General features: G+C 39.2%; 1 protein-coding gene across 8 annotated transcripts in view; it reads left to right on the forward strand.

Annotated features, from left to right (window-relative positions):
* Nucleotides 1-27,176, forward strand: part of INPP4B (inositol polyphosphate-4-phosphatase type II B) — a 743,160-nt gene that overhangs the window by 16,366 nt on the left and 699,618 nt on the right. The window contains exon 2 of one of the 8 annotated variants that reach the window (XM_021100668.1): nucleotides 799-874. The exons of the other annotated variants lie outside the window; for them this stretch is intronic. The gene's annotated coding sequence lies outside the window, so the exon portion shown is untranslated. The remainder of the gene's footprint in view (nucleotides 1-798; nucleotides 875-27,176) is intronic. 8 annotated transcript variants of the gene reach the window in all.

The following is a 27,176-nucleotide window of genomic DNA, read 5'->3' on the forward strand; positions in this document are numbered from 1 at the left end:
ATCCACTGGCTTAAGCCACGTATAGGAGTTGGCCGCTAAATGTCAAAAAACCATGATACAGGCTGAATGGTTTGCCCCTCCTGCTGTCTTAGAAGATCTATCTTGAGCACAAAATATATTTTATTTTAGGAAGGATTTGTTTATACCGTAAGGTGCCAATGCTGCTAAGGTTTATTTGCGCCATGGCTGTTTATAGTACAGATTCTGTGGGACTTTACATGGTAAGAACAGCATATTGGAGGAAAGTGAGCACACCGCAGGTTACAGCTCTTCATTCTGATATGTGTCCATTAAATCTCAGCCTATGAAGAATCTTTATTTCCTAATGGAAGAGGCGGGTGTGAGCCAGCGTTACATGATCACTGCAGATTTGTTTGCCGGTCTTTAAGGTTCATTTGCAGATCACCCAACATAGAGGTTTCGTCTTGGGAAGCATAAAAAAAAAAATGCTTTTTGAAAAACATCAGAGGAATTGGTGTTTTCAGCCTGATCATAATTCATTGAAGGCACGAGGGGATCTGCGTGAACCGTGTTCTTCAAATTAATGGGGAGCCAGAAGTCTTCCTTCACCCTTGTGAATCCTTGTAGAAGACATTTGCAGAGAAATTACTTGAGCTGCTCCCCTGTAGGGAGATTAATGTTTTAATATGCAAAAGCAGACAACTCACAATTCCTTTGTGCCACGGCACTCCTAGCTGCACTGTCTTACTGCTTTATTTCCCCCTTAAAGCCTGTCTGCCTAAAAACTTTTGTAGAGTCAAATAGAGCCGCTAATGCCAAGCCATATCTTTGGTCTAGACCTGAGGACTCTGCTGCAATGGAACCACCAAGCCATCTTTGACCTAGCACTGGGGGGAAAAATGTCCAGGTGAAGGTATGGAGATCTCCCTGCTCGTTCATTTGAATTTACTCCTTGATTTAGAGCATTGCAGTTAGGCACTGGAAATTGGTATTAGGGGAGGGTGTGTTTGGGGGCTCTTGCCACTGATTTCCAGTAGAAGTAAAAGCCAACAAAAGCATGACCTTCAATAACCCACCACCAGTCTACTGCATCCGTGCATCTTATCAACCATCCTTTCCTCCTGCCTGCCTGCTAAACTAAACCCTGCTCCTCTGCACTCAATCCCATTTCCTTCAGAAATCTCAGGGGTCTCTGCATGGCCTTCATTTCTTATCTCCCGTGTCTTCACTCTACCTCCTCCCAATGTGCCGTGAGCACACTCACGGTTTTCAAGTGTTAAAAAGAATCGAACCCTTTCTCTCCCGCGTATCTCGCTCCAGCTACCCTCATTCCTCTTTTGTGAGAGAGCCAAGCATTTGGAGGGGATGTTCCACATTTCCTATGCTTTCCTACTTCATTCTAGTCTGGACTTTACCCCCGCAGCTCCCGTGAAACTGCTTTTGCCAAGGCCACTTAGAGACTACGTTACATTTCACAAGTCATTCTCTGTCTTTGACCACAATATCAGGTTCTTTTGCTTTATGGGTTATTACAAAATATTGAGCATCGTTCCCTGTGCTACATGGTAGGTCCATGTTGGTTATCTATTTTTTGTATAGTGGTGTGTATCTATTAATCTCAGACTCCCGATTTATTGTAGTTATTTAAAATGACATCTCCTTACATGCAGCCCTATGTTCACAGGAGCACTATCTGCAGTAGCCAAGACATGGAAACAACCTAAATGTCCATTGACAGAGGATGTTTAAAGAAGATGTGGTACATATATACATTGGAATATTACTCAGCCACAAAAAAGAATGAAATAATGCCATTTGCAGCTACATAGATGGAACTAGAGATTATCATATAAGTGAAGTAAATCAAAGAGAGAAAGATAAATACCATGGATATCACTTATATGTGGAATCTAAACCATAACACAAAAGAACTTATCTATGAGAAAGAAATGGACTCACAGACGTAGAGAAGCGACTTGTGGTTGCCAAGGGAGAGGAGGAGTGGGGCAGAGATAAATTGGGAGTCTGTGGTTAGCAGATGGAATCTATTATATATAGAATGGATAACAAAGCCCTACTGTATAGCACAAGGAGCTATATTCAATATCCTGTGTAAACCATAATAGAAAGTAATATATAAAAAATGTCTGCATATGTATAACTGAATCACTGCTGTACAGCAGAGATTAACAAAACATTGTAAATCAACTATGCCTCAATGAAAATAAATAAATTAATTAAAATGGTACATCTTTTGAAATTACAGAAGAGAGATACAGTGTACTAAAGGATGCAAAGACTATAATGAAGATTATAAGAGGTCAAATCTACCCACATTGATCTAAGGATTTAGTGTGGTCCCAATCAAAGAGAGAGATATAGTCGGGAGAGAGAGGTACAAGCATGGTTAATGGTATATAGAAATATTGTTGATTTTAATGTATTGATCTTGTAATCAGCCACTTTAATAAATTCTGTTATTCTAACATTATTTTTCTGTAGCTTGGCTGTTTTCGAAGTATATTTATTGCAACAATGCTCTATTGCTAGTAAACGCTCCTGGATTCTATTTCTCTTAAACTGCCTTTATTTGGGGCTTGCTATTGAATAATAGTTTTATACAACTCCACGTTGATAGTTTTCCCTCTCAGCATTTTGAAGATATTGTTCCACAGTTTCTGGCTTCTATTGTTACTATTGAGAATTTTGCTGTCAGTCTAATTGCCATTTCTTTGTAGTGATCTGTCTTTTCTTTCTGGTTGGGATAAAGGGGAACCACAAGGAAGAATGCAGCAGCTCAGGAATAATAGCAACAGAGCTGTCGGAGAGGGAGGGGTTACTGGAAACTGGAAGAAGGGTGGGTTGGGTAGCCCAGGAGTGATAACCTTCCATCAAGAGGCACAGCCGGTCCTGGGGGCCTCCTGGCCACAACGCCTACACTCACTCCCCTCCTCCCTCTGTCTCTTGCCTGTGCTGCACATTAACTAAACCCCCAAAGAAGCCAAGGATTGTGATAAAGTGGACATAATAATAAATATGTGTCAGATAAATATGGGGGGCAGAGAGCATGGTGGAAAAGGGCAGAGAGTGTGGATCTAGAGGATTCAACATAGATTCAACACAGGATATTCAGCCCTTTGTATTTAGTTTTCTCTTCAAATATATATAGTCTTTTTTTTTTTTTTTTTTTTTTTTGTCTGCACCCACAGCACGTGGAAGCTCCCCAGGCCAGGGATTGAACCCATACCACGGCAGTGACAATGCTGGATCCTTTAGTCCTAGGCCACCAGGGAACTCCTGTCTAGTCATTTGTGATTATTTTTGTTTCTTCCTCAAATTTAAATCCCATCTTTTATTTCTTAAGGCATCTCATGCATAGTTGTTTATGTTAGATATGTTAGGTCTGCTATCTTAAGCCATGAGGTTCTATAGTTTTTGGTGTTTCTTCTGACTTTTGGCATGATGGCTCATTTTCCTGAGTTTATGTTCATTCTTTAACGTGAACACATTTTGACTAAAGATATGTATGATTCTTAGGAGACCTGAGTTGAGGATCTTTTCTCCAAAGAAGAGTTGCTTTTATTTCTGCAAGATACCATTGACTTCCAGAACCTTCTTTGCATGAGCAGTACCATTTAAGCCTCTGACTCTTGTGAAAGAATAAGTATAAATATAATTTTTTGGAGAAGACTATCCTTTTTCTTTTCTTCTCAGAACTATCTTAGAGGCAGACAGATTTCCCCATCTATTATTCCCTTTATTGGGTGTGTGGAAGTGTTCCAGACCATTTTTTAGAAACAGTACTTCCCTTTTGAGAACTGCAATTCTGTGAGGGACTCAGGGTCACCCTCCATCTAGAGTTCAAGTCCAAGGCCTTATAGTTTCTATACGGGGACCTTGGATTTTCCAAGATCTGGTTTCTTGGTGTTAACATGTGTCCTGTCCATTCTTGATTTATCACTTATTTTTTTTAATTTTTTTTCTATTTAAATTTTTTTTAATTAAAGTGTAGTTTATTTACAATGTTGTGCCAATTTCTGCTGTACAGCAAAGTGACCCAGTCATACATACATACATATACATTCCTTTGCTTATGTTATCTTCCATCATGGTCTATCCCAGGATGTAGTTCTCTGAGCTATATTTCATTGCTTATCCATTGTAAATGTAGTAGTTTGCATCCTCTAACCCCAAACTCCCCGTCCATCCCACTCCCTCCTCCTCCCCCTTGGCAACCACAAGTCTGTTCTCTATGTCTGTGAGTCTGACTCTGTTTTGTAGATAGTTTCATTTGTGCCATATTTTAGATTCCATATATATGTGATATCATATGGTATTTGTCTTTTCTCTTTCTAACTTACTTGACTTAGTATGAGAATCTCTAGTTGCATCCATGTTGCTGCAAATGGCATTATGTCATTCTTTTTATGACTAAGGAGTATTCCATTCTGTATAGGTACGACATCTTCTTAATCTTGTATTTAATTTGAAATTGAGGTATTTTATTTAATTTTTTTTGACTAAGCATTATACATATCATTGTGATTTATTTGACATCTAAGACTCCGGTGTGAAAGGAGATTGCCAGTTTTCCTTTTTTTTTTTTTTTTGCTTCTTGCCTTGTCATCCTTCTCAATGTCATCTCCTTGCTTATCCTTTAAACTCTAGGTACTTCAGAGTTCTGTCCAAATCTCTCTTCTTGTATCATCTGACATTTTCAATTCTTACTTTAGTTCACAGGCTGTTGTAATCTCTCTAAGAGCAGGGGTGGTGTTGATATTTTTCACCAATATGTCCCTAGTGTTTAGCATAGTATGTAGCACATGGTAAGTATCCATTTCATATTTGTTGAATGAATGAGTGAATGTAAGAACTGTTAAGGTGTCTCAATAGAGCATGATTAGTTTGTTGTACTACAGGTGGGGGGGGGAGCTTGGAATAGTAATGGCTCTATAATGGATAAAGATTTTTATTTTACTTTAGTTTCTTGAGGTTTGCACTTCTCTTGAGGGGCTATAACTTGCCTTTGGATTTGTCTTTGTCTTTATACTGCAGGTGATGTTGAATGTTTTTACCCCTCCCTTAAAAATATGTTTGCCAGTAACACATGTGGACATAGAGAATTCTAAACAGCTTTAGTTGGTGATGGGATTTTTCTGTCTGCTATTTGGTGAATAGTAGTAAATCATTTTTGGTCTTTTTTCCAATTAATATGAAGACCTTCTAGTTTGCGCGTAACTTTATTAATTTGATCGTTGGGCTTGATGACTGAGCTTCAAGTAGAGTAGATAAAGTGAAATTAACTTCTGCTAATATTCCAAGCAAACAACACTTGAATATTTGGAAAAGCACTTTAAGTACAGAGAGGTAGCTGGCCAGGGTGAAATCTGTCTTTATCAAATGTTGCATGGCTTTTAGGCTAACAGCATGGGACTGAATTGTGTCTGGGAGATTCCTCCCACAAAGAGAAGTATGGAGAACAAGATCCTGCTGGGTAGAAGCAAACCAAAGACTGACCCTTGAAATAAAGAATTTCTGGTTTTTCCAAACAAATGGTGACTGACCTTGAAAGTGAGTGACTATTAGAGGCAGTAAGGCAGGACCTGATGCGTGTTCTCCAGTGAGCCTTGAAAATGATGGCAAGGATGATGACTTTGGGAGTAAAAGACCCTACAGAAAGGCACTGATAGGCCTGTGGACAAAGAGATGCTGCTGTAGGTTTCAGGAGCTGTAAAGGTAAAGCTATTTCAACAACAGTGACAAGCTCCCAGGAGCTTCTAAAGATGAAAATGGTCATTGTACTTTATCTTGGCTATTTTAGAGAGCTTGCTGGGTTATTCATTTTTCTTGCATGTCAGAAGCTGGAGAGTTGAGTTTCTGAAGACCTTAGTGGAGAGAGCTCTTGTCAAAGTGAATAAAAACGCAGGCTTAGCTGGCCGAGAGTTTCCCCAGAGAAACAACATTTGAACAGCACAGTATTAAAGATGAGGACACTGCAGCCAAAATATCAGAGAGGGGCAGCTTGTGCAGGAGAACAAATATTGTGCAATTTTAAGAGATGGGAGTGGGAAAGGTTTTCTGTTCATTTTGCCTGTGCTTTAGAAAACAATTAAAATGTTTAAAAATTATTTTATAATGATTTTTATTTTTTCCGTTATAGCTGGTTTACAGTGTTCCATCAATTTTCTACTGTACAGCTTGGTGACCCGGTTATACATACATGTATAGATTCATCACAAGTGATTAGACATGGTTCCTAGTGCTATACAACAGGGTCTCATTGCCTATCTATTCCAAATGCAGTAGTCTATTTAGTATTAGGATACTGGAACGGGGAAAGGGATCAGTGCAGACAGAGCCATTTGGGAACAGCAGGCAGAGTCTTAACAGAACAAACCCGAAGGACATCAGTTTCTTTTTTTTTTTTTTCATCTTTTTGCCATTTTTGGGCTGCTCCCGTGGCATATGGAGGTTCCCAGGCTAGGGGTCCAATCGGAGCTGTAGCCACCGGCCTATGCCAGAGCCACAGCAACTCGGGATCCGAGCCGCGTCTGCGACCCACACCACAGCTCAGGGCAATGCCGGATCCTTAACCCACTGAGCAAGGGCAGGGATCGAACCCGCAACCTCATGGTTCCTAGTCGGATTTGTTAACCGCTGCGCCACGATGGGAACTCCAGGACATCAGTGTCTTGAGCAAAATGCTGGAACTCCTACTTTTCATTCTTTCACGGCATTGTCCTGATATATAAGAATACTCAAAATGGAGAATTCGCTTTGTGAAATTGAAGGGTATATTAGCCTCATTCCCCTATGCGGCCAAGTACATTTATGAACTTAATTAAAGTTTAGGGAAAGGATTTACCATCCTGGAAAAAGAAAAAAAAGTGGTAGTTGTTTCTCCTATGTGTGTATATTTCACAGATGAATTTGCTAACTTTCATCCTAGCTACTCGCATTGAAATTATATTTGAGCCAGGTAATGGAAAATAGACCCCATAATCAAATTCAAAAGGAAGTTTAGTGTCCAGAACAGGGTCCATAAACAAAGAAACATGGGAAAAGAGGCTTTTCTTTTCCACATCTATAAAAACAAGAGCTTGAACAGAGAGTCACTGAGTGCGCTTCCAGCTTGAACAGTCTGTAGCGCTGAGAATCTCTCATTTATTTCCTGTTTCTTTGTTGCTGTTCCCTGTACTACAGGCAAGCAAGACCACTTGGTCCTTCCCGAACACACCTCCTGCTCATGCATCCTTTCTCCTTTCAGGGTGCTCTTCCTTCCCAATTCTGTCACTCAGAATTCTACTTATACTTTAAGGTGCAACTCAGGTCATTGGCCACACTTCCCCAAAGTTGTCCCCAGGTTTTCTAATTGAAAGTGATCTCCAGGTGCCGTGCACCAAAGCACCTGTGGTTCTGCTATCATACTTTTCACTTACTTGCTTGGGTTATGCTTATTTGTTTACATACCCATCTACTAGATTGCAAGTGTCTTGAAAGTCAGGGATTCTGTTGTTAGATTCTCAATCACATATAGCATTGTGCTTTGCATGTGATAGGTTTTTCTCTTTATACAGTGAATTGAAAATTGAGTAAAGAAAATGATTTGCTGGTAGATTAAAGCCAAGTAGATATAGTTACAGGAAAATCTTAAATTTATGTGATGCATTTAGTGAAACTAATCAACATTTTAACCTAGAATCTAAAACAAGTAAATAGGAACTTTTCTGGACCTCTCTCTTTCCAAATGGTAAGAAATTTGGATTATCAATAGAGTAATTCTATTAATCATATCCCTTCTTGAAAAAAGCCTTCTAGAAATCAAAAGAAAGAAAATAAGGCGTTATATTCACAAAATGCAAATAACTTGCCCTTTAAAATATGTCAAAAGGAGCATGGTTACTAGAAAAGTCTGACGTGAACTTTAGCTCATCAAAGAGACTAGCACACAAATGCAGGGTTGTAGTGCTATTATATGAAATTGTCATTGTTTCTTCCCCTTCCTGTACATTTGCTAGCTTTAAATTCTCTGAAGTGAAATGGAGGTAACTTGAAAATGTCCTCAACACTTGGTCAAAAAATGTGTCTCCAAACCCAAACAGAAAGATTTCCATTTTGAACTATTTCTAATTTATGTCATTAAAATTAAGATATAGGAGTTCTTGTTGTGGCTCAGTGGTAATGAACTCCACTGGTATCCATGAGGATATGGGTTTGATCCCTGGCCTTGCTCAGCGGATTAAGGATCCAGTGTTGGCATGAGCTGTGGTGTAGGTTGCAGACCTGGCTCGGATCCTGCCATATGGAAATTCCTGACTTCTTGCTCAGGAATTTCCATATGCCCATGTGTGGCCCTAAAAAAGCAATACGTAAATAAATAAAGTGAAAGTGTATATGTATTAGTTCTGAACTTATTTTTCTTGAAACAAAGAAAAGACCTTTATTTAAAATACTGTTTGTATTGCTGATTGCAAAAAAAAAAAAGTGCACAATATGACAGTTGTGAATTAAGTTTTATTTGGGGCAAAATGAGGACTATAGCCTGGGAGAGAGGCTCTCAGATGGTTCTGAGGAGCTGCTTCAAAGAGGTGGGCATGGGGAGGGGGTCAGTATATCTGTGATTTTGGTGGAGGGGATACATGCAACCAAGCACGCGTTTTGCAGAAGTTTGCTCCTAGTCACAAGGAACAGGAGTCTCAGTTAATGATTTGAAGTGTTTTTCTAGATATGAGGGGATGCAAGAAATTGGGCTCATATAAGCTCCTGAAAATGACTATCTGAAGGCCTGTTCTGCCAGTTTTTCTATCTCCACACTGAACTTCTTTCAGGATGTGTCAACCACAGGTCAGAGACAGGAGTGGCGTGGGACTGTATTCTTAGAGAACCAGATGGCAAGTGACAATTTTTAGTTGGCAGCATAAAGTGGAATAAGTTGAGGTGATCAAACCATCTTTTTGAGAGACAGACATTGAAACTCCATCTGAGTAAAGGACTGGGGAAAATGAATTAGTGTGAGATTGCTGTGACAGCTCATAACCAAAGAAATTCACTTTTCTGATACTGTGGGAAAGAAGCTTTGGGGTTGTGTCTTTGGAGTTGTTTCATATCAATAAAGCCATACATAGCTTTTGGAGTTGGAGTTAGGGTTAAGTCTGAATTTCAGAGTAATCGCTTATTCGATTGAGTAGGTTCAAGACAACATTTAACCACCAACTACTTCAGCCTGTTCCAGGGTGTTTTGATGCCAAGAGGGTTAAGAGTAAGGAAGGTATGGTTTAGGTTAATAGCCCAGAGAACTGGCTGCTCTTGCCTGGTGCAGTCTTTGCTTTCTCACTGGAGACTTTCCAATGAGGGGGGACAGGTTTCATCCTCAAGCATTGTCAGTCTAAATGCAACAACCAAAAGTCTGTGGTGTCCCCAAGGCAGAATAGACATCTGTGAATTAGTGGTGAAGGTAGAGGTCATTTGGAAGAGAAAATATCGAGCAATTTAGATGATCAATAAAAAACAATAAGGTACTTTCATGAAAAATGATCTTCATTTAAAATGATCAAGGTTGATAAAATTCAGTCTGCTTTTCAAAAAAAGCTTATCATTCTAAGACTGTTGATTACATAGGGAGCTATTTGTATCTGTAGTTATAACTAGAAACTCACAGATTAAAGTATGAAATAAAAATACGTTAAGGCTACATACGTAGTTGATGGCAATTTTGAAAAGAAAATATGAAAGTAACAATATATTAATATTAGATAAAGCAGCAATATAGGAAATATGTGTCATTGTCAGGCTGATTAGTAACTTCCTGGATTATTCCAAGCAACAAAGAAAGAACATTGCCCTTCCAAAAAAGCTATGGTCACCTTGTGGTGTCATTTTAATTAAGGCAGTGTGTATTTCTAACATAATCTGTGAAAATAGAAAACTGACTGAAATATAAATCTAACTGTTCCATGAGCAAGTAGTATATAAATCAAATAAATAAATGCACTCAAGAGAATTTAGGCTCAAGAGAATGTAATAAATTCTATATCATCATTGCAGCTTTTTATAATGTTATTACTAAAAAAATGTGAGCTAAAAATAAAAAAAGCAATTGGCCAAGTTCTCCAGAGGCATTATAACTCCTGTGAGAAATAACTGACCAGACAGAAGCAAGCCTGCATATTGTGCAGATAATTCACATGGTTTGCTAATAAAATGCAGGAGACAGATTAAATTCTTAACCGCCTATAACCAATATAAAGTTTTAATAGAAACCATGAGATGGGGTCCCCTTAAAACCCATCAAATACACAAGACCAACTTCATAAAACAAACGAAAAATTTAAATTAGAATCAGGGGACTCTGAGTTGGCTAAGTTATTTCACAGTCAACTTTTCTATAAGAAAAGGTTACAAACAAATGCACAAAGACCAGCCAACCACTGTACATGCAGAAAAGGTGCAAAAGGAAAGCATCCTATAGTAAGCTGCCTGCATTCATTGGAGTTGAGCATGCTCGCTTTCCTCCCAGTACAACTATAGCATAAATGGCAATGGACTTGTCGACTGAAAGAGGAAAACGCTCCTCTGCATACAGTAGTTCCACAAACTTAGAATCTGTTAAATTCAAGTGACCTTAACATGAAGTAGGTTTATTACAATTTAATCTAACTTAATTCGAATTTTGGGTCTTAAGTCAGTAGCTAACCCGGACATATACTGATTTCTGTTGGGTTTTCAGAAGCAGAGTCTGAGACATGGATCCAGGTGTCATGACTTATTGAGGGAATGCTCTTCAGAAAAAGGCAGTAAGGGAGGAGGTGATGCAGGCTAGGGAAGGAAGAAGACCTGAGCAGAGAAGTGGTTTCAGGTCAATGTTAGTCTTGGCTAGATGTGGGGTAAATTCTAACCTCAGCTAGGTGTAAACTCATGGTGGCAGTGAAAGGAGAGATCGTGCAGGCATAAACCACAGTGAAAGCCACACCACACCTTGAGTGGTTATCCAGAGATGCCAGTCAGTCATGCCTGTGGGCGGTGTGTGTGTATGTGTGTGTGGGTATGCATTTATGTGTGTGGGCGTGTGTGTGTGTGCGTGTCCCTATGGGGTGTTGCGGGAAAAGCATGTGGCAACTTCCCTGATGAGGCAGCTCCTGTCTATACTGGCTCAACAAAGGGGCCAGTATGGACACGGCATCAGCACAGCATTTAGCACATATGGGTTTTAGTTTTACCAACATGTGACAGTGTACAGAAATACCCAGGGGGGAGGGAGGAGGGAATGGGAGGGACTAGGAGTCTGGGGTTAATTGATGCAAACTATAGCATTTGGAGTGGATAAGCAATGAGAGCCTGCTGTGTAGCACAGGGAACTAAATCTAATCACTTGCGATGGAACATGAGGGAGGATAATGTGAGGAAAAGAATATATATATATAAACACACACACATATATATATCTATATATATCTGTATGATTGGGTCACTTTGCTGTACAGTAGAAATTGACAGAACGCTGTAAACCAACTATAATGGAAAAAACAAAAATCACAAAAAAAGCAATACCTTTTCCATGTATCTTGCTGGAAGGAGAAGGGAAGCAGCTAGAATTTGCCTCCTGAAAGTTATACTAGTGTCTCACCTATGGGGTAGACAGCTGTAGTGGGAAGAGTCTCCATTTAGCATTCTGTCTTGATAATTCCCTGAGACTCACTTTGAGTTTTCTATTGCCATTTTAAGACCTCCCACTATGTATGCCTGGTTTCTTTCCCTGTTGCTTGGTAAGGGACTCAAAGGCTAACCGACCCTGTGTTCTGCATCAGTGGGGTGTAAACCTTTTACAAGTTTATCTGAAAGAAAGGAATCAAACATCTCAGCACATTTTCCCCAGGCCAGCTCTGGGTGCAGCAACTTAGGCTCCTTGGTGTTTGAGAGTGACATTGTTTATTCAAACTCCTAATTCTATTTACTTTCATCAGTGTATGCTCCCTTCTCAATTCTTTTTTTTTTTTTTTTTTTTTTTTTGTGTTTTTGCTATTTCTTGGGCCGCTCCTGCGGCATATGGAGGTTCCCAGGCTAGGGGTCTAATCGGAGCTGTAGTCTCCGGCCTACACCAGAGCCACAGCAACGCGGGATCCGAGCCGCGTCTGCAACCTACACCACAGCTCATGGCAACGCCGGATCGTTAACCCACTGAGCAAGGGCAGGGACCGAACCCGCAACCTCATGGTTCCTAGTCGGATTCGTTAACCACTGCGCCACGACGGGAACTCCCCCTTCTCAATTCTTGATCTTTCTTCTACTCCAAAGCATTTGTGTCCAGGGAGGCTGGGGGAGCATGCTTGCCTGAGACCCTCTACTTTCTAGAGTACATCCCACAAGCTAATGGCAGCACTCACAGCAGAACTGAAAGACATTCCTTTCCCAGGGAAGATTCATCGTGAGCCTAGGAGAGCCAGGCACTCTTCTAGGTGCTGAACATGGGGTGAAGTCCCCGTCCTCATGGTACTTGCTTGCTAGTAAACCAAAAGGTCGTAAACAAATATAATATATTGGTGGGAGAAATACCACATGGATAAAAACAAAAACAGGATGAAGAGTTAAGGATGGTTGAGTGGTTGTGATTTTCTATAGACTGTTGAGGGGGAAGGAGTTCTCTAATACGGGAGCAGTTAAACAGCGACCAACAGGGCTGTGAGGGTGTTGGGGAGAAGAGAAAAGAGAGTTCCTAGCATTGGGCACAGCACACACAAATATGAAGAGAGTAACCTGGCAAGAGAGTAACCCGGCTGCCAGGGGAGGATGGGGCTGGGGCAGTGGCCAGGAGCCTACCTAACCACAAAGGCTTATTTGTTGCTAATGTTATATTGTTACTTTTATATCTTCAGTGCCACTTTTTATAATTAAGACTTTGAGGCAGACAGTCAACCTAAAGTTTGGTTCCTACAGAAATTATAGATTCTACTGAAATCTAGATGTAATTAGTGATACATGCACACATATGTATGTTTTAAATTGCTTTCCTTTTCTGGGGTAGGGGGGTGTAGAAAAACCAGGCCCTAGAGATGAGAAAAAGCCATGGAAATTGTACTTTGGTAAAAATGCCAATAATGGAATCAAATCTAGCCTCAGGTTGTTTTTAGGAAAGCAAGCTTTGCTCAATGAGGGATGATGGCCTTTGAAACTTGGGGGATGTCAGAGAGGAAATGAAATGCTGGTGAGGGAAGGAAGAAGAGTGGACTCCAGAGCTAACATAATTCTAGGTGCTTCTCTCTCACTTTCCCATGTGATGCCAGAAGGCGCTGATTTCTTATCGGCTTTTCATTCTTTAATGTTATTGAAGTTCCATTTTCTTTTCTTTCGTTCTTCCTTCCTGGCTGCACCTGTGGCATATGGAAGTTCCTAGGCCAGGGACTGAATCTGAGCTGCAGCTGTGATCCGTGCCACAGCAGTGGCAATGCCAGATCCTTAACCCACTGTGGTGGGCAGGGGGTCAAGCCCTCAACCTCCTCAGTGATCCGAGCCACAGCCGTCAGATTCTTAACCACTGCACCACAGCGGGAACTCCTTAAGTTCCATTTTCTTACAATTTTTGACTACCTGATTATTTTTCCTATCATGTTGCTTTCTTGTGACTAAAGTGCTCTCTCACTTTTTCTCTCTCTCACTCCCCTGCCCTCTCCCTTTCTGGAAAGCTAGCTGTTTATTTTTCTAATTCCAGTGAAAGGAAACCCAAAAAAACTGCCGGGATAAGTTTATCTCACAAGTTCCAATTTCCTGATGTCTTTTGTTGTTATTTTGGTTTCCTTTGTATATCAGTATATAGCAGTCGTAGAGCAGGTTTAGATTTTTTTTTTTTTTTTTTTTTTTTTTTAGTTCAAATACATCCGGAATATAAAGTAGCACAAATATGATGATGGAGGAGACTCAAGAAGTGTTAAGTTATTTAAAACGGATTTAATTCTACTTGAAAGCTGACTTCCTGGGTGATATGCTTGCTGTGGGGGAGTCTTAATCCCTGGCTCCATGGTTTCCTCGGGTTGGGATGCTAAGCGTTTAATCAGTTAGTCATCACTCTTCTGAGGGCCTGTTGTGGCCCAGGCATTACAGTCAGGCGGCTGTTACCTCCCTGGATGTGCTCCTTGGAACAGGAATAAATTGGGTGCCTGCATGGTGTATAAAGTCTGAAGCAGCTGCATATTCAAAGATTAGAGCACTTCCATGCAGTTTGACTTTGAAAAGACTGGACAATCAAGGGGAAAGTCAGGGGAAGGAAGAGGCTTGTCGGAGGCAGCTTGCTTATGTTTGGGAAACCTCTCCGGTCTGTGACTGGTAATTCCATTTCACACATCTTTAGTTTTATGTTGCTTTTTAGCCATGGCTGGCAAGCTCACTAACAAAACCTGTATCCTGTAATCAGAATGATCAACCACCTTGTTGAATGCACGAATGCAGTGCAAAGTATTGGAACAGCCAATAAACAACAAGAAAATAATGAAATCCCATTGCCTCCCGGATCCCTGTCTTTATTGTTTGTGCTTTCTAATTTTACATCGAGGACCACCATTTTGACAGGGAAGGGCTGGTGTGTACCAGCATTTTAAAAGGCGCGATTGAAACCGCATCCGTTCTTATAGAAATTCCTGTTTGTGTACATCCCCACCATCCCCATTAGCTTCCTAGGGCCACTGTAACAAAGGACCACACACAAAGGACTTGGAGCATTTATGAAAGTCTGACGTCAAGGTGCTGATTTCAGGGCATTGATTTTCCTTGCTTTGTAGATGCATCGCTGTAATCTCTGTGCCCCCACTCCTGCCCTGTCACAGGGCGATCTCCCTGTGTGTCTGTTTTCTCTTCTTTTTTTCCTTCTATAATGATTTTCATTTTTTTCCATTGCAGCTGGTTTACAGTGTTCTGTCAATTTTCTACTGTTCAGCAAGGTGACCCAATCACACATACATGTATGCATTCTTTTTCTCACATTATCATGCTCCATCCTAAGTGACTAGATATAGTTCCCAGTGCTATACAGCAGGATCTCATTGCTAATCCATTCCAAAGGCAATACTTTGCATCTATTAACCCCAAATTCCCAATCCATCCCGCTCCCTCCCCCTCCCTCTTGGCAACCACAAGTCTGTTCTCCATGTTCATGATTTTCTTTTCTGTGGAAAGTTTCATTTGTGCCATATATTAGATTCCAGCTATGTGATATCATATGGTATTTGTCTTTCTCTTGCTGACTTACTTCACTCAGTGTGCGAGTCTCTAGTTCCATCCATGTTGCTACAGATGGCATTGTTTTGTTCTTTTTTATGGCTGAATAGTATTCCGTTGTGTATGTATACCATATCTTCTTAATCTAGTCATCTGTTAATGGACATTATAGGTTGTTTCCATGTCTTGGCTATTGTGAATAGTGCTTCAGTGTTTTCTTATAAGGACAGCAGTCACAGATTAGTGCTCACCCTGATCTAGTATGACCCCATCTTAATTTAACCAATTAAATCTGCAAAGACCCTGTTTCCAAAGAAGGTCATGTTCTGAGATTCAGATAGACATGAATTTTGAGGGGGACACTATTCAACCCCATAACCCTTTATCCCACTAGATTATAAATCTTTTTGAAAGATAGGCTTATACTGGGAGTTCCCATCATGGCTCAGCAGGTAAGAACCCAATTAGTATCCATTAGGACATGGGTTTGACCCCTGGCCTCACTCAGTGGGTTAAAGGATCTGGCGTTGCTGTGAGCTGTGGTGTAGGTCTCAGACATGACTCAGATCCCGTGTTACTATGGCTGTGGTGTAGACCGAAGGCTGAAGCTCTGATTTGATCCCTAGCCTGGGAAATTCCATATGCTGCCAGTGTGGCCCTAAAAAGAAACACACACACACACACAAAGAAAGATAGGTCTGTACCTTAATTTTTTTACATCACAGTGTCAACTGTTTTGTGTTTTATGTTTGTTTTGTGTCAACAGTGACTTGGAACACAGCAGATGCTAAATAAACGGTTGTTAAATAAAATAAGTGATATACTTTGAACATTCAGATGTACTATAAAGAAAAAATAACCAGTTTCACATGAGCTCAAGAACATTTCCTTTTGTATAATGTATACACACATGCATATATATATGCAGATTATATATATGTATATTTTTATACATGATTTTCTAAAGACGTTAAGCACCACAGAATATTGTTACTATTTTTACTATTTGTCTTTTTAGGATGGAAAGTAGTTTAAGCTTGAAGGAAATGATGAAGTGGATCCTTTTCTTGCACTAATTCTTAACTTTTCCTGTAATAGAGTATTCAGCATAAAGGTGTGCAGAATATGAACACATATGCAATTAAATATTTAAAGATTATCATTATACTCTTCTTAATGAAATGATTTCTTATCAAATGGGAACTGGCTACTTGGATTTTACCCTGCTTTAATCTGTTTTGAGAAGAATCTCCTCTGAAATCACACCCCTACAAATGGAGAGTGACAGAACCTTCCTTCAGTGAGATCCCTACGCCTAAAGACCCTGTCATGGTTACGGAGGTGGAGGTACTTCCCAAGTGAGCCTCCCAAGAAGGGAAGCAGCAGAAGATGCATTTCTGTTCTGCCTGGAAGTGGCTCTGATCACTTTTCTGACATCAGTCTGTTGCCACAGAAGGAATCATGGTGACACAAGTCTAGCACTGTGACCTCACAACAGAAAGTAGAACTTTACTTTCTTTATGCCATAGGTGGACAAGCATCTTCTCTGCGTACAAAGCTGGCAATTTGGGAAAATGGAGAGAAAAATATTCTAACTATCTATGGGGAAAATGGGGTTTTCTGCAATTGTTTTTCACCTATCCTTTAAAGCAGGACATCTTCAATTTTTGAAATATCCCTCAAATCAGTACACCTGGTTTGTAACAAATACAAGGACACAGAATGAAGCTAATTATATAAAAGTATATATAGAGTTAAGCTAATGTTTTGTTAAGCTTACCTAATTTGTCTTCATACGGTTAAAAATCTAACAACTAAATCCCCGCAGAAAGATGTAGTTTGATTGGGAGGCCAGGTTTGTTTTTCTCATCACAGCTGACGTTTAATAGAAAGAATAGCGTGAAAGGTAATTGCTTCATTAAACTGAAGCATGAGTGGCATGATTGATTTATATTTGTGTGGCATTCATTAAAATGATCTTCCTATTTTAGAACAGTTTTGGATTTACAGAAAAATTATGAGGTAATACAGAATTCCCATGGACCCCATACTGTTTTTCCTATTAATAACAGCCTACATTATTATGGTACATTTGCTCAAGTTAATGAACCAGCATTAATTCATGACTCTTAACCAGAGTCCACACTTTATGCAGATTTCCGTAGTTTTTTTTGTCGGATGTTCTTTTTCTGTTCCAAGATCCCATCCAGGATATCACGTTACATTTCCCTTGTCATGTCTCCTGAGGCTTCGCTTGGCTAGGACAGTCATTTCAGACTGGGCTTATTTTCGATGACCTTGACAGTTTCGAGGAGTACTAATTGGGTAGGTTGCTAGAGGCTCTTCTAATGGACTTGGATATTTTTTCATGATTCCCCTTGGTTTATAGGTTCTTGGGAGGAAGACCCTAGAAGTCCAATGCCCTTCTCATTGTATCATACCATGCGCGTAGTTCACCCCTGTTGAGTTAAGCTTGATCACTTGGTGAGGTGGTGTTTGTCAGACTTCTCTGCTGTAAAGTTCTCTTTTTGCCATTTCATCTTGCATCCTTTGTTAGGGATGTACGATGCATAGCCGACACCCACCGAGGGAGCCCTGGGGGGCAGGGATGACTCTCCATCTCCTTGAGGGTGGAGTGACTGCTTTCCTTACCTCCTTCTATGCAGAACTGTCCCTTCCTCTCCAGCTATTGATTTATTCAGTCATTTATTTATATTAGTGTGGACTCATAGATATTTATTTTATGCTTTAGATTATAATCACATACTACTTTTTGAATTTATTTGCTCAAATTGTTGCAGGTTTGGGCACAGGGACTGCTTTCATTTGGTTCCTGTGTCCTATGTGTATTTTGAAGGCAGGACAAATTGAGTTTTAAATGTCCATGACATTTCTTTCCCTCTTCATACAATAACCGTATAAAATACTTTGGGGGAAGAGGAGAGAATATTTGGCCACAGTATTAGTAGGTAACTTGACCTGATAGTAGTATCTATTTTTCATCTTTGTCTTTATTTTTATCTTAGCATTTTGCTGATTTTTACCCTCTCAGAGTACCTGCTGTGGCACAGTGTGTTAAGATCCAGTGTTGCTGCAGCTGTGACTGAAATTGAAGCTGTGACTCAGATTCCATCCCTAGCTTGGGAACTTACATATACTGCAGGTGCAGCCAAGAAAAATTTTACGCCATCTCAATAAAAACTTACATTTCACAATTTACGATAATATATGTTTGTCAATTATTTCATGTGATTTTTTGGGGTGGGAGATTGTTGGTAAAAAAGCTGGGGATGTGGGTCATGAGGAACCCCCCTACCCTACGACAGTTCCATCTGATCTTCCCCTGGCTTGAAGATATTGTACTTAAAATAGGATTTCTTCCTAAGAGAAAGAAAATCCGTGGTCCTCCTCTATTCCCCTCACCTGCTTTCTTACTATCCCCCCTTTTGTTAATTGCACAATGATCAGGAAACACCCTGCTATGCCAGAGATTAGGTCCCATTTTTCCAGCCACTGCCCATTTGCAGCTCCTCCTCAGGCTGCAGTTGAAAATACCCTGCAACGGGGGCCACGACTGGAAGAAAGGTCCAGACCTTTTTGATGTGTGACTTTTGCCTCCTCTCAGGGGCAACACCAATTTGGGGACAGCCTGGTGGTTCGCAGTGTTTTTAGGGTTAGTAAAGAAATTGGCATCATGATTTTTAAAGCTGTTACTACCATGTTTTATGTGGTATTAGAATTTCAGTTCAGAATATAAATACTGCCCAGAGTCACAAAATGCAGCATAATAAAAGGAAGGGAGAGATAAGCAGTGGGGTCCTTTAGTTACTTTGTTATTTTGCAGTGTGTAGGACACTGATATATTGTAAATCATTGATTTAGTATTCATTTATTTTGTTGTTGGCACAATGATCTTTTAAAATGAATCTTTTTATTAGCTTGGGTCTATAATCTGTGTCACTGGAAAGCGTTTCCAACTTCTTTTATGTGTTATTGTTTATTTCTTTATCCTTTTATTGCCAGTGACAAGGCATAGAGCAAAGCTCAACTGAATAGTACAAAACACCATTACATGGCTTAGTAACAAGGCCGGTGATGGAGAGACTTGGAGAAACTGATATTAGAGAAACAATGTGTTATACTTAGTGCATTAACCCACCGACTTCTATAAGTCTGGGCTCTGTTCACCCAGAGCTTTTTAGCTCCAAGTGACGATTTGTCTGGAGCAGGTTCTTCCTGAAAGACCCATTAATATTTCTTTACCTTTTATCTCATGAATGGTGATGAAGGACAGAGCAGGTTGTTCTAGGAATGTTCAGAAAATGATATTAATTTTCATTCTGAAATGAAATGATGTTTCTGAAAGCTTTATAAGTTTGCAAGGTGTTATCTTCACTTATTGGGTTGGATGTGACTAGTGCATGTGATGTCTCCTTGCTGGGTCTAAGGGCTTCAGTAGCACTGGAGTGGAGTGGTGGAAACTCCCTCTGTAGAGAGGCTGTTTTGAAATTTCACTTTCATCACTTTTAGGAGTGAGATCATGAGCACATGAGAGGCAGAGGCAGTGTATGTGGCGTTAGATACCTGGATGGACCTCATGTTATGGACATAAATTTGATGTTGGTCAGAGTAAAGCCTTTCGTTTTTTGACATCTCAACAATAGATGAAAATCCTCTATGACAAGTGAGATGTTCCAGGAGAGCATTCTCATAATTGTAAAGCATTGTCATGCTTTTCGATACCTACAGGCTGTATATCTATAGAGCTGAGGTACTTTTACTACCCAGCAAAAGTATTACTCAAAGTATTATACTAAAATTAGATGTTCTGTTGTCTTTGTTCCCTTATTTTCTCATGAATGTTATAAATAAGACACCAGTGAGGTGATATAATTGTTTCTCTTTTCCTTCCATGTTACTGGAAGCCTAGTTATTGATTAAACCCTTTAAGCAGCCATGTTGTTTGCTTCTCCAAGTGAACAGCGGGTGCTTATATCCATCACCGCACGCTAGGCAGGAAGACCAGCAAGGATGGGATTGAACAGTCTTTAGTGGAATTTTATTAACATCTATATTTATTAAAAGGCATAATATTATTTTCTAATGTTAAAGGGGGAAAACAAAGCAAAGCCAATAAATTTGGTGAGGAAGCAGCTCTCATGACCTCTAGAGCCAAAAAGAACAGTATCATCACCTCCAAACCACAGCTGAGGGGAGCAGTCCTTCTGGGCAGTATAAGACAGACACAGTCCCCAAATCCCAAACCTATATCCACGGCCAAGGCGGAAATACCATGGGTATGTGGCCATGTGCATCCTGTTAGGTGTACCGTTTCTTAAAGAGCCTGCTGTCATTAGAACACAGAGTTCAGCAGAGAAGTGGGCTTAAATAGTAGAGATTTTAATTTTTATCCAAAAACACTGTCTCTTTTTGAATTTGTTTGAGATCAGAGACCACGTAACTCATCTTCATACCCTCCACAAAATCCCCATCATGCCTTATACTTAATGGGTTTTCAGTAATGTGTGTGTGTGTGTGTGTGTGTGTGTGTGTGTGTGTGTGTTTGTGCGTGCGTGCGCGCGTGCGCACATGTGTGTTAAATGGACTCGTTGACTTTGGTTTTAGGGGGACTTGGGAAATTATAACTGCTGGTGGACTATCTACTTATTCAACTATTTAACCATTCCTTGGATAATATTTCTGAGGCCTGTTATGTGCCAGCACCGTGTTTTTCTTTGGGGCTAGGATGGTAAGCAAATGTAGATATAGGCCCCCTTCTTATGAAGTGGAGATGATAAGAGTTAAATAAAAAAAAATAATAGTCAACATACTACTAACCAGTTGTTCAGATGAATTAATCTATAAATCAATGCACAAGAAAAATTTTAAATATAATTTAAAAATCTTCTAACTTAACTAATATGTATCATAATACAGCTTCCCAAGTGTTATAGGTTGTAATTTAAATTCATTTAAATTTAACGGATCATTCCAACAATTCTCCAAATCATTGGCTGATTTTTAGATAGTAACATGATGAATCCCATCAAACTTTTCCAATGACCTCCTCATTTAAGTTCCCCCTAGTCAGCACTTCTATGCACTTGGAGGGCAGCTGGCATGATGTCCTTGGGTCAAAGCAGGATACACACCTGGATGTCAGGCGCTTCCCTTATGGTCTAGACTCAGGGAGATTCTGGCTTGGCTCTGTTAACAGCACCTCCACCCGTGCTGCCTGCCCTGCCTGCCTAGTGCTGCTCTGAGACAGCAACAGCCATTGCCCGTGACTCCACTGCCATGGTTGCCCCTTCGTACCTGAGGCAGATGTGTGGATGGAGGCAGGGGACACGTATTCACCAACTGCACCCTGCCCCATTCCTGGCCTCTATGCTACTGCTCCATGGCAGTATCCTTTGGTGGCTCCTGACAGGGCAGTATGTATAGAATTTGACAATTGGATTCAGAGTAGGTTAATATTTTAACAAGCATTGCAAAGAAAAAAAAAAAAGATGTCGGCATTGTATATGGATACCTATATAATATCTTTAATTTTTAATTTGCTAGAAAAGAACCCTCTTCTATCTGGACATGTAAAATCAGGAAGAAATACTGTTTAATGTATCTTTACTGAATGACAGTTTGTACTCAAGGGATTTTACTGGAGGGTAGACAAAAGGATTTGGAGTTGAATATAAGTTGAAGTGTGTGATATGTATGATAACGAAGTTTGGCTTTGGAAAATTTCTGTAATGACTTTAGGATCATATTGTGGGGTGAATAGCAGCCTTGTATATGAAAATACATATATATTACAGTGTAAAGCTTACACGTTAGTCAACCATATATTGAGATGACAATAAAAGTGTCTGAGTCCTTTGTGCTCTATAGGAATTTAGTAGATGTTAGTTGAGCTGATTTTATGAAGCCGCTGGTATAGCACTGAAAATATGATTATATGTATTAACTGTGGTCCCATAACTGAAATGTTAATCTCAGTAGATTGCTGCGCATATTTATAGCAGTAAAAGATTTATATTCTGAAACAATGAATAAATAATGCTGATGGATCAAGATGTAGTTCAGGGTTATGAGTAAAAGAATCTAATACAATAGGAACACTTCTGTGGATGCGTACTGAAAAATGTGAAATATTTTATAATTAAATGCCAAATGGTAGCACTCTTCATAAGTGCTTTGATGATAAAATCTTTTTTTTAATTTTTGGCAACATATGTATGACATAAAATTTACCATTTTAACCATTTTTAAGTATAGTGGCATTGAGTATATTTACACTGTTGTGCAACTTGATGATAAATTCTTAAGTTCAAGGTCATATTATATCCTGTAGGGTTTTTTGCTTAAATATGGAAAAACCAAATTTTTTTGAGTCACTGACTGCAACTCGATTGACTCTTGTTGATCCAGAAACATCAGTCATAAGGAGGATACTCAGGGAGAATACCGATATTTTGGTGCAAACTTTATCACTTTGAAATAAATTCTAATAAATATTCTAGAATGTTGCACAATTTTTTTCTTTGCATCAGAGTGAGTTTTTTCACGATGATGAATTATTAGTAGTAGTTTATAAATGGAAATTCAATCTATGAATCCATCCTTAGTAATTTACATGTATACCAAATGGGCATATATATCTACTACTGTAGAGATGCATGGAGATGGGTAAGAAATTTATCAAAAGATCAAACATTTGTCCTGAATATGACATTGTAGGTGTTAAAGACTAATGGAATACTGGAGAGCGTCTTAGAACAGCTGGGTTTTTAGGAGACCTTGGTTTTTTAAGAGTGAAATGAACAGAAATTACTAGATATTAAGGTAAAAAGCAAAGTCATGATTAAAATTTGGCACCGCTATTTAGCCCAATTAAATATCTTTTCTTATATCACATAAATGGAAATCAAATGTGAAGGAATATGATTATATTTTAGAATCTTAAAAGTTTTACATCTTTTTCTTAAAATGAAAATGTTGGCCCTTTTCCTTTTTATACTTTTTTTGACATTAAAACTCTTTCAACATGCATCAGATTCCAGAATATTTTTCATTGATAAAAATCAATTGATTGATAAGATTAAATTTTCCTTCTTTAGTAATAAGGCTTTAATCCAGGATGACTGATGAAGTCATTTCTTATGCAAATATTTTTGAAAATAAAAAAATTATGTGTTCTTTTTCCTTACTAATACAGATATTTGAGTCTTAATTTCTGAGGACTGTCATAGTATTAATAAATCCACAAATATTTAGGATAACAATATTAGCTGCTTAGGCTTTGTGGTCTCATACTAAAAGATACCGATGGATTTTCTTTCTGGAGTTTTTTAACTCTTCAAAATCATCATCATTTTCAGTAGTAAGACGTAGAAATAAATATCCTTTTTTTTTTTTTTGGCTTTTGTCCTTTTAGGGCCACACCCACGGCATATGGAGGTTTACAGGCTAGGGGTCTAATCCGACCTACACCTGCCGGCCATGTCTGCGACCTACACCACAGCTAATGGGTACGCCAAATCCTTAACCCACTGAGTAAGGCCAAGGACCAAACCCACAACCTCATGGTTCCTAGTCAGATTCATTAACCACTGAGCCACCACAGGAACTTGGAAATATCATTCTTATCTTACCTCCATGGACTATTGCATTTTTTGGTTTTGCCCCTTCCAGTTGGTCTTCCACATTGCTTGGCTGGCGGGCACAGAAATCTCATTCTTTGCTCTCCCTGCTGAAAGCTCTCCCACCTCTACACCTCTCGAGGATGACGCCTAAACTGTGGGGCATGAGCTGTGAAAGCATTTGATAATTTGGTCGTTGTTCTCTCTCCTGCTTCTTAGGGTTTATGCCAACATATGTTTTAGAGACAAGTGTTTCTTTCCTTATGAATGTGTTTAAGTTTTTGTCTACTTGGAGAAAACCATAATTCAAAAAGATACATGCACCATAATGTTCATTGCAATGCTATTTACGTTAGCCAAGACATGGAAACAACCTAAATGTCCAATGACAGAGGGATGGATAAAGACGATGTGGTACATATATACAACGTAATACTATTCAGCGATAAAAAGAATGAAATAATGCCATTTGCAGCATCATGGATGGCCCTAGAGAGTATCATACTAAGTGAAGTTAGTCTCTCAGTGAAAGACAAACATCAGATGAGATCATCATGTGGAATCTAAAAAAAAAAGGATACAAATGAACTTATTTACAGAACAGAAACAGACTCACAGACTTTGAAAAACTTCTGGCTATCAAAGGGGATAGGTGGGGTTTGGGGAAGGGATGGACTGGGGGTTGGGGATTGGCGTATGCACACTGAGGTATGGAATGATTGGCCAATGAGGACCTGCCGTATAGCACAGAGAACTCTACGCAATATTCTGTGAGAAAAGAAGCTGAAAGGGAATGGATGTGTGTACATGAATCACTTTGTTGTACAGCAGAGATTATCACAACATTTTAAATCAACTATACTACAATAAAACTTTTAAAAATGAAAAAATAATGTTTAAGTTTTTGAATAAATAATATGCACATGGAATCAAATATCAGCAAATGTAAAATGAAGTGTCCTATCAAACGTCTCTCAACTCTATCTCCCATTTGTCCAGGTCCATTGGCTGTAAGAGATAGAAATCATCCAGGGAAATTTTATGCTTGTATGAGCTAGTACACACTCATATTTACATGCTATTTTTTTCCCTCTCTTTTTAAGCAGAGTGTGGCATGTTTATTCATTCTCTTCTGTACCTTGCATTTTTAACCCGACAGTATATCTTGGAGAATTTTCTACACAAGTGCATCAGCCAGGATGGGTTCCTGTGTTGATCATGTTGTCTCTGTGCCTTAAAATTACATAGATTAATATTTCATTCACACTACATGTCTATTGTGAGTCATCTGCAGCCCTGGTCCAGGGCAGTGTCTCCTGAGGATTCAGGCTGATTGAGCAACATCTGTCTGGCACAATGCCAGGTTCTGCTGGGAGTGGTTCTGGTCACTTTTCTGACATCAGTCTCTTGCCACAGAAATAATCATGGTGACACAAGACTAGCACTGTGACCTCAGAACAGAAAGTAGAACTTTACTTTCTTTACGCAGTAGGTGGACAAGATCTACTGTGAGGGGAAAAAGCATCTTCTCTGAGTACAAAGCTGGCAATTTGGAGAAGTGGAGAGAAAGATTAATAACTGCCTTGGAGAAGTGGAGAGAAAGATTAATAACTGCCTATGGGAGAAAATGGGGTTTTCTGCAATTGGTTTTTACATATCCCTTAAAGCAGGACATCTTTTTTTTTTTTTTTCTTTTTGTGGCCACACCTGCAGCATATGGAAGTTCCTGGGCCTGTGGTCGAATTGTTAAAAAAAAACAAACAAAAAAACAAAAACAAAGAAAATCTGTTTTTCCCTTATATGACAGGGAACGAAAATGATTTTGCTGATAATATTTTAGTGATTCTCATGTCAGATTCGATTCATACAAAGTATTTCTTGAGCATCTACTGTCTGATTAAATGAATATAGACTTAGTATTATATTGTACCTGTAGCGAGTTGATGACTATTGCAAAAACCCATTTTAAAACTTGGATGTTGTATAAGGTGCTTTAAAGAACTGGTAATTTAAAAAAAGAAAAACTGGTTCTTGATGTTTCCTATCTTGCATCTTACCAATTTCTTTATTCAATTTTATTATTCTTGCACCAAGGGGGTAGTCAGTGCTATCTTTTAAATGATCATTTTCCTAATAGAAACAAAGAGAAGAAAGGAGCCCCCAGACTAAAAGCTGTATGCTTGTAGCTTTAGTAGGCTGAGCAAGCTGACATCTCAGACTGTGCTTTCAAAATACCTTTAATAAAATGAAATCACTATCATGGAAAGATATCTGCAGCCTCATATTCAAGGCAGCATTATTCACAATAGCCGAGCCATGGAAACAACCAAAGGAATGTTATTCTGCCATAAAAAAGAAGGAAATCCTGCCTTTAGTAATGATATAGATGAATCTAGATGACATCGTGCTAAGTGAAATAATCCAGACACGGAATGACAAATACTGTATGATCTCACTTACTTGTGGAATCTAAAAAAGCTGAGCTCATAGACGAAGAATAAATTGGTGGTTGCCAGGGGCCAGGGTGGGGGAAATAGGGTGATGTTGGTCAAAGGGAGCCTTGTGTCAGTTATGAGATGAATAAGTTTTGGGAATTGAATGTATAGCATGGTGACTTTCATTAACAATACTTTATTGTTTACCTGGAAGTCGCTAAGAGAGATCTTAAATGTTACCATCAGAAAAAGGTGATTAAATGAGATGAAGTTGCTGATTAACTTTATTGGTAGTGTATAGGTATCTAAAGTCATCACATTGTATACCTTAAATTTACACAATGTTATATGTCAGTTATATCTCAATAAAACTTGGGGAAAACCACCTTCCATATTATTTAGTAGATGAGCTATTTAAGGAAAATCCTAGTACCTATCGGAATGCTTTCAGCTTCACGAAACATGATTCTCAACCAAAAGTGGAATAAACAGTATGTATTATTTTTCTCCCATGACCAGTGAAGAGATAGGTGACTCCGGAATTGGTTCAGTAACATCACAAGTCCAGACCTCTGGAAAAGCATTGCTTCAATTCTCTTAACCTCTCCTCATTCTCACAGTGTGGCTGCCACAGTACTAAGCATGCCATCTACTCACTAGTCCTTGAGTTCAAGAAGAAAGAGTTTCTTCACACATATTTCTTCCTCTTTTTATCAAGAAGAAGATCTTTTCAGATACAAATCTGTTGGGAATGAATAGGTCAAATGCCTCCTAAACATTCTCTGGCAAAAGGAACTATGACTCCCATGTGCCAATCATGATTCATTTTCTGGGGCTTGGCATGATATGGCTCAAAACCTGAATCAAAGTAGGCTCCTATGACAGAGCCCAAGAGAAATGCCTTCTGAGTGGGCATTTAAATGGCTGTGACAAGATCTAA

Source organism: Sus scrofa, chromosome 8 (assembly GCF_000003025.6).
Source record: "Sus scrofa isolate TJ Tabasco breed Duroc chromosome 8, Sscrofa11.1, whole genome shotgun sequence".
Lineage (NCBI taxonomy): Eukaryota > Metazoa > Chordata > Mammalia > Artiodactyla > Suidae > Sus > Sus scrofa.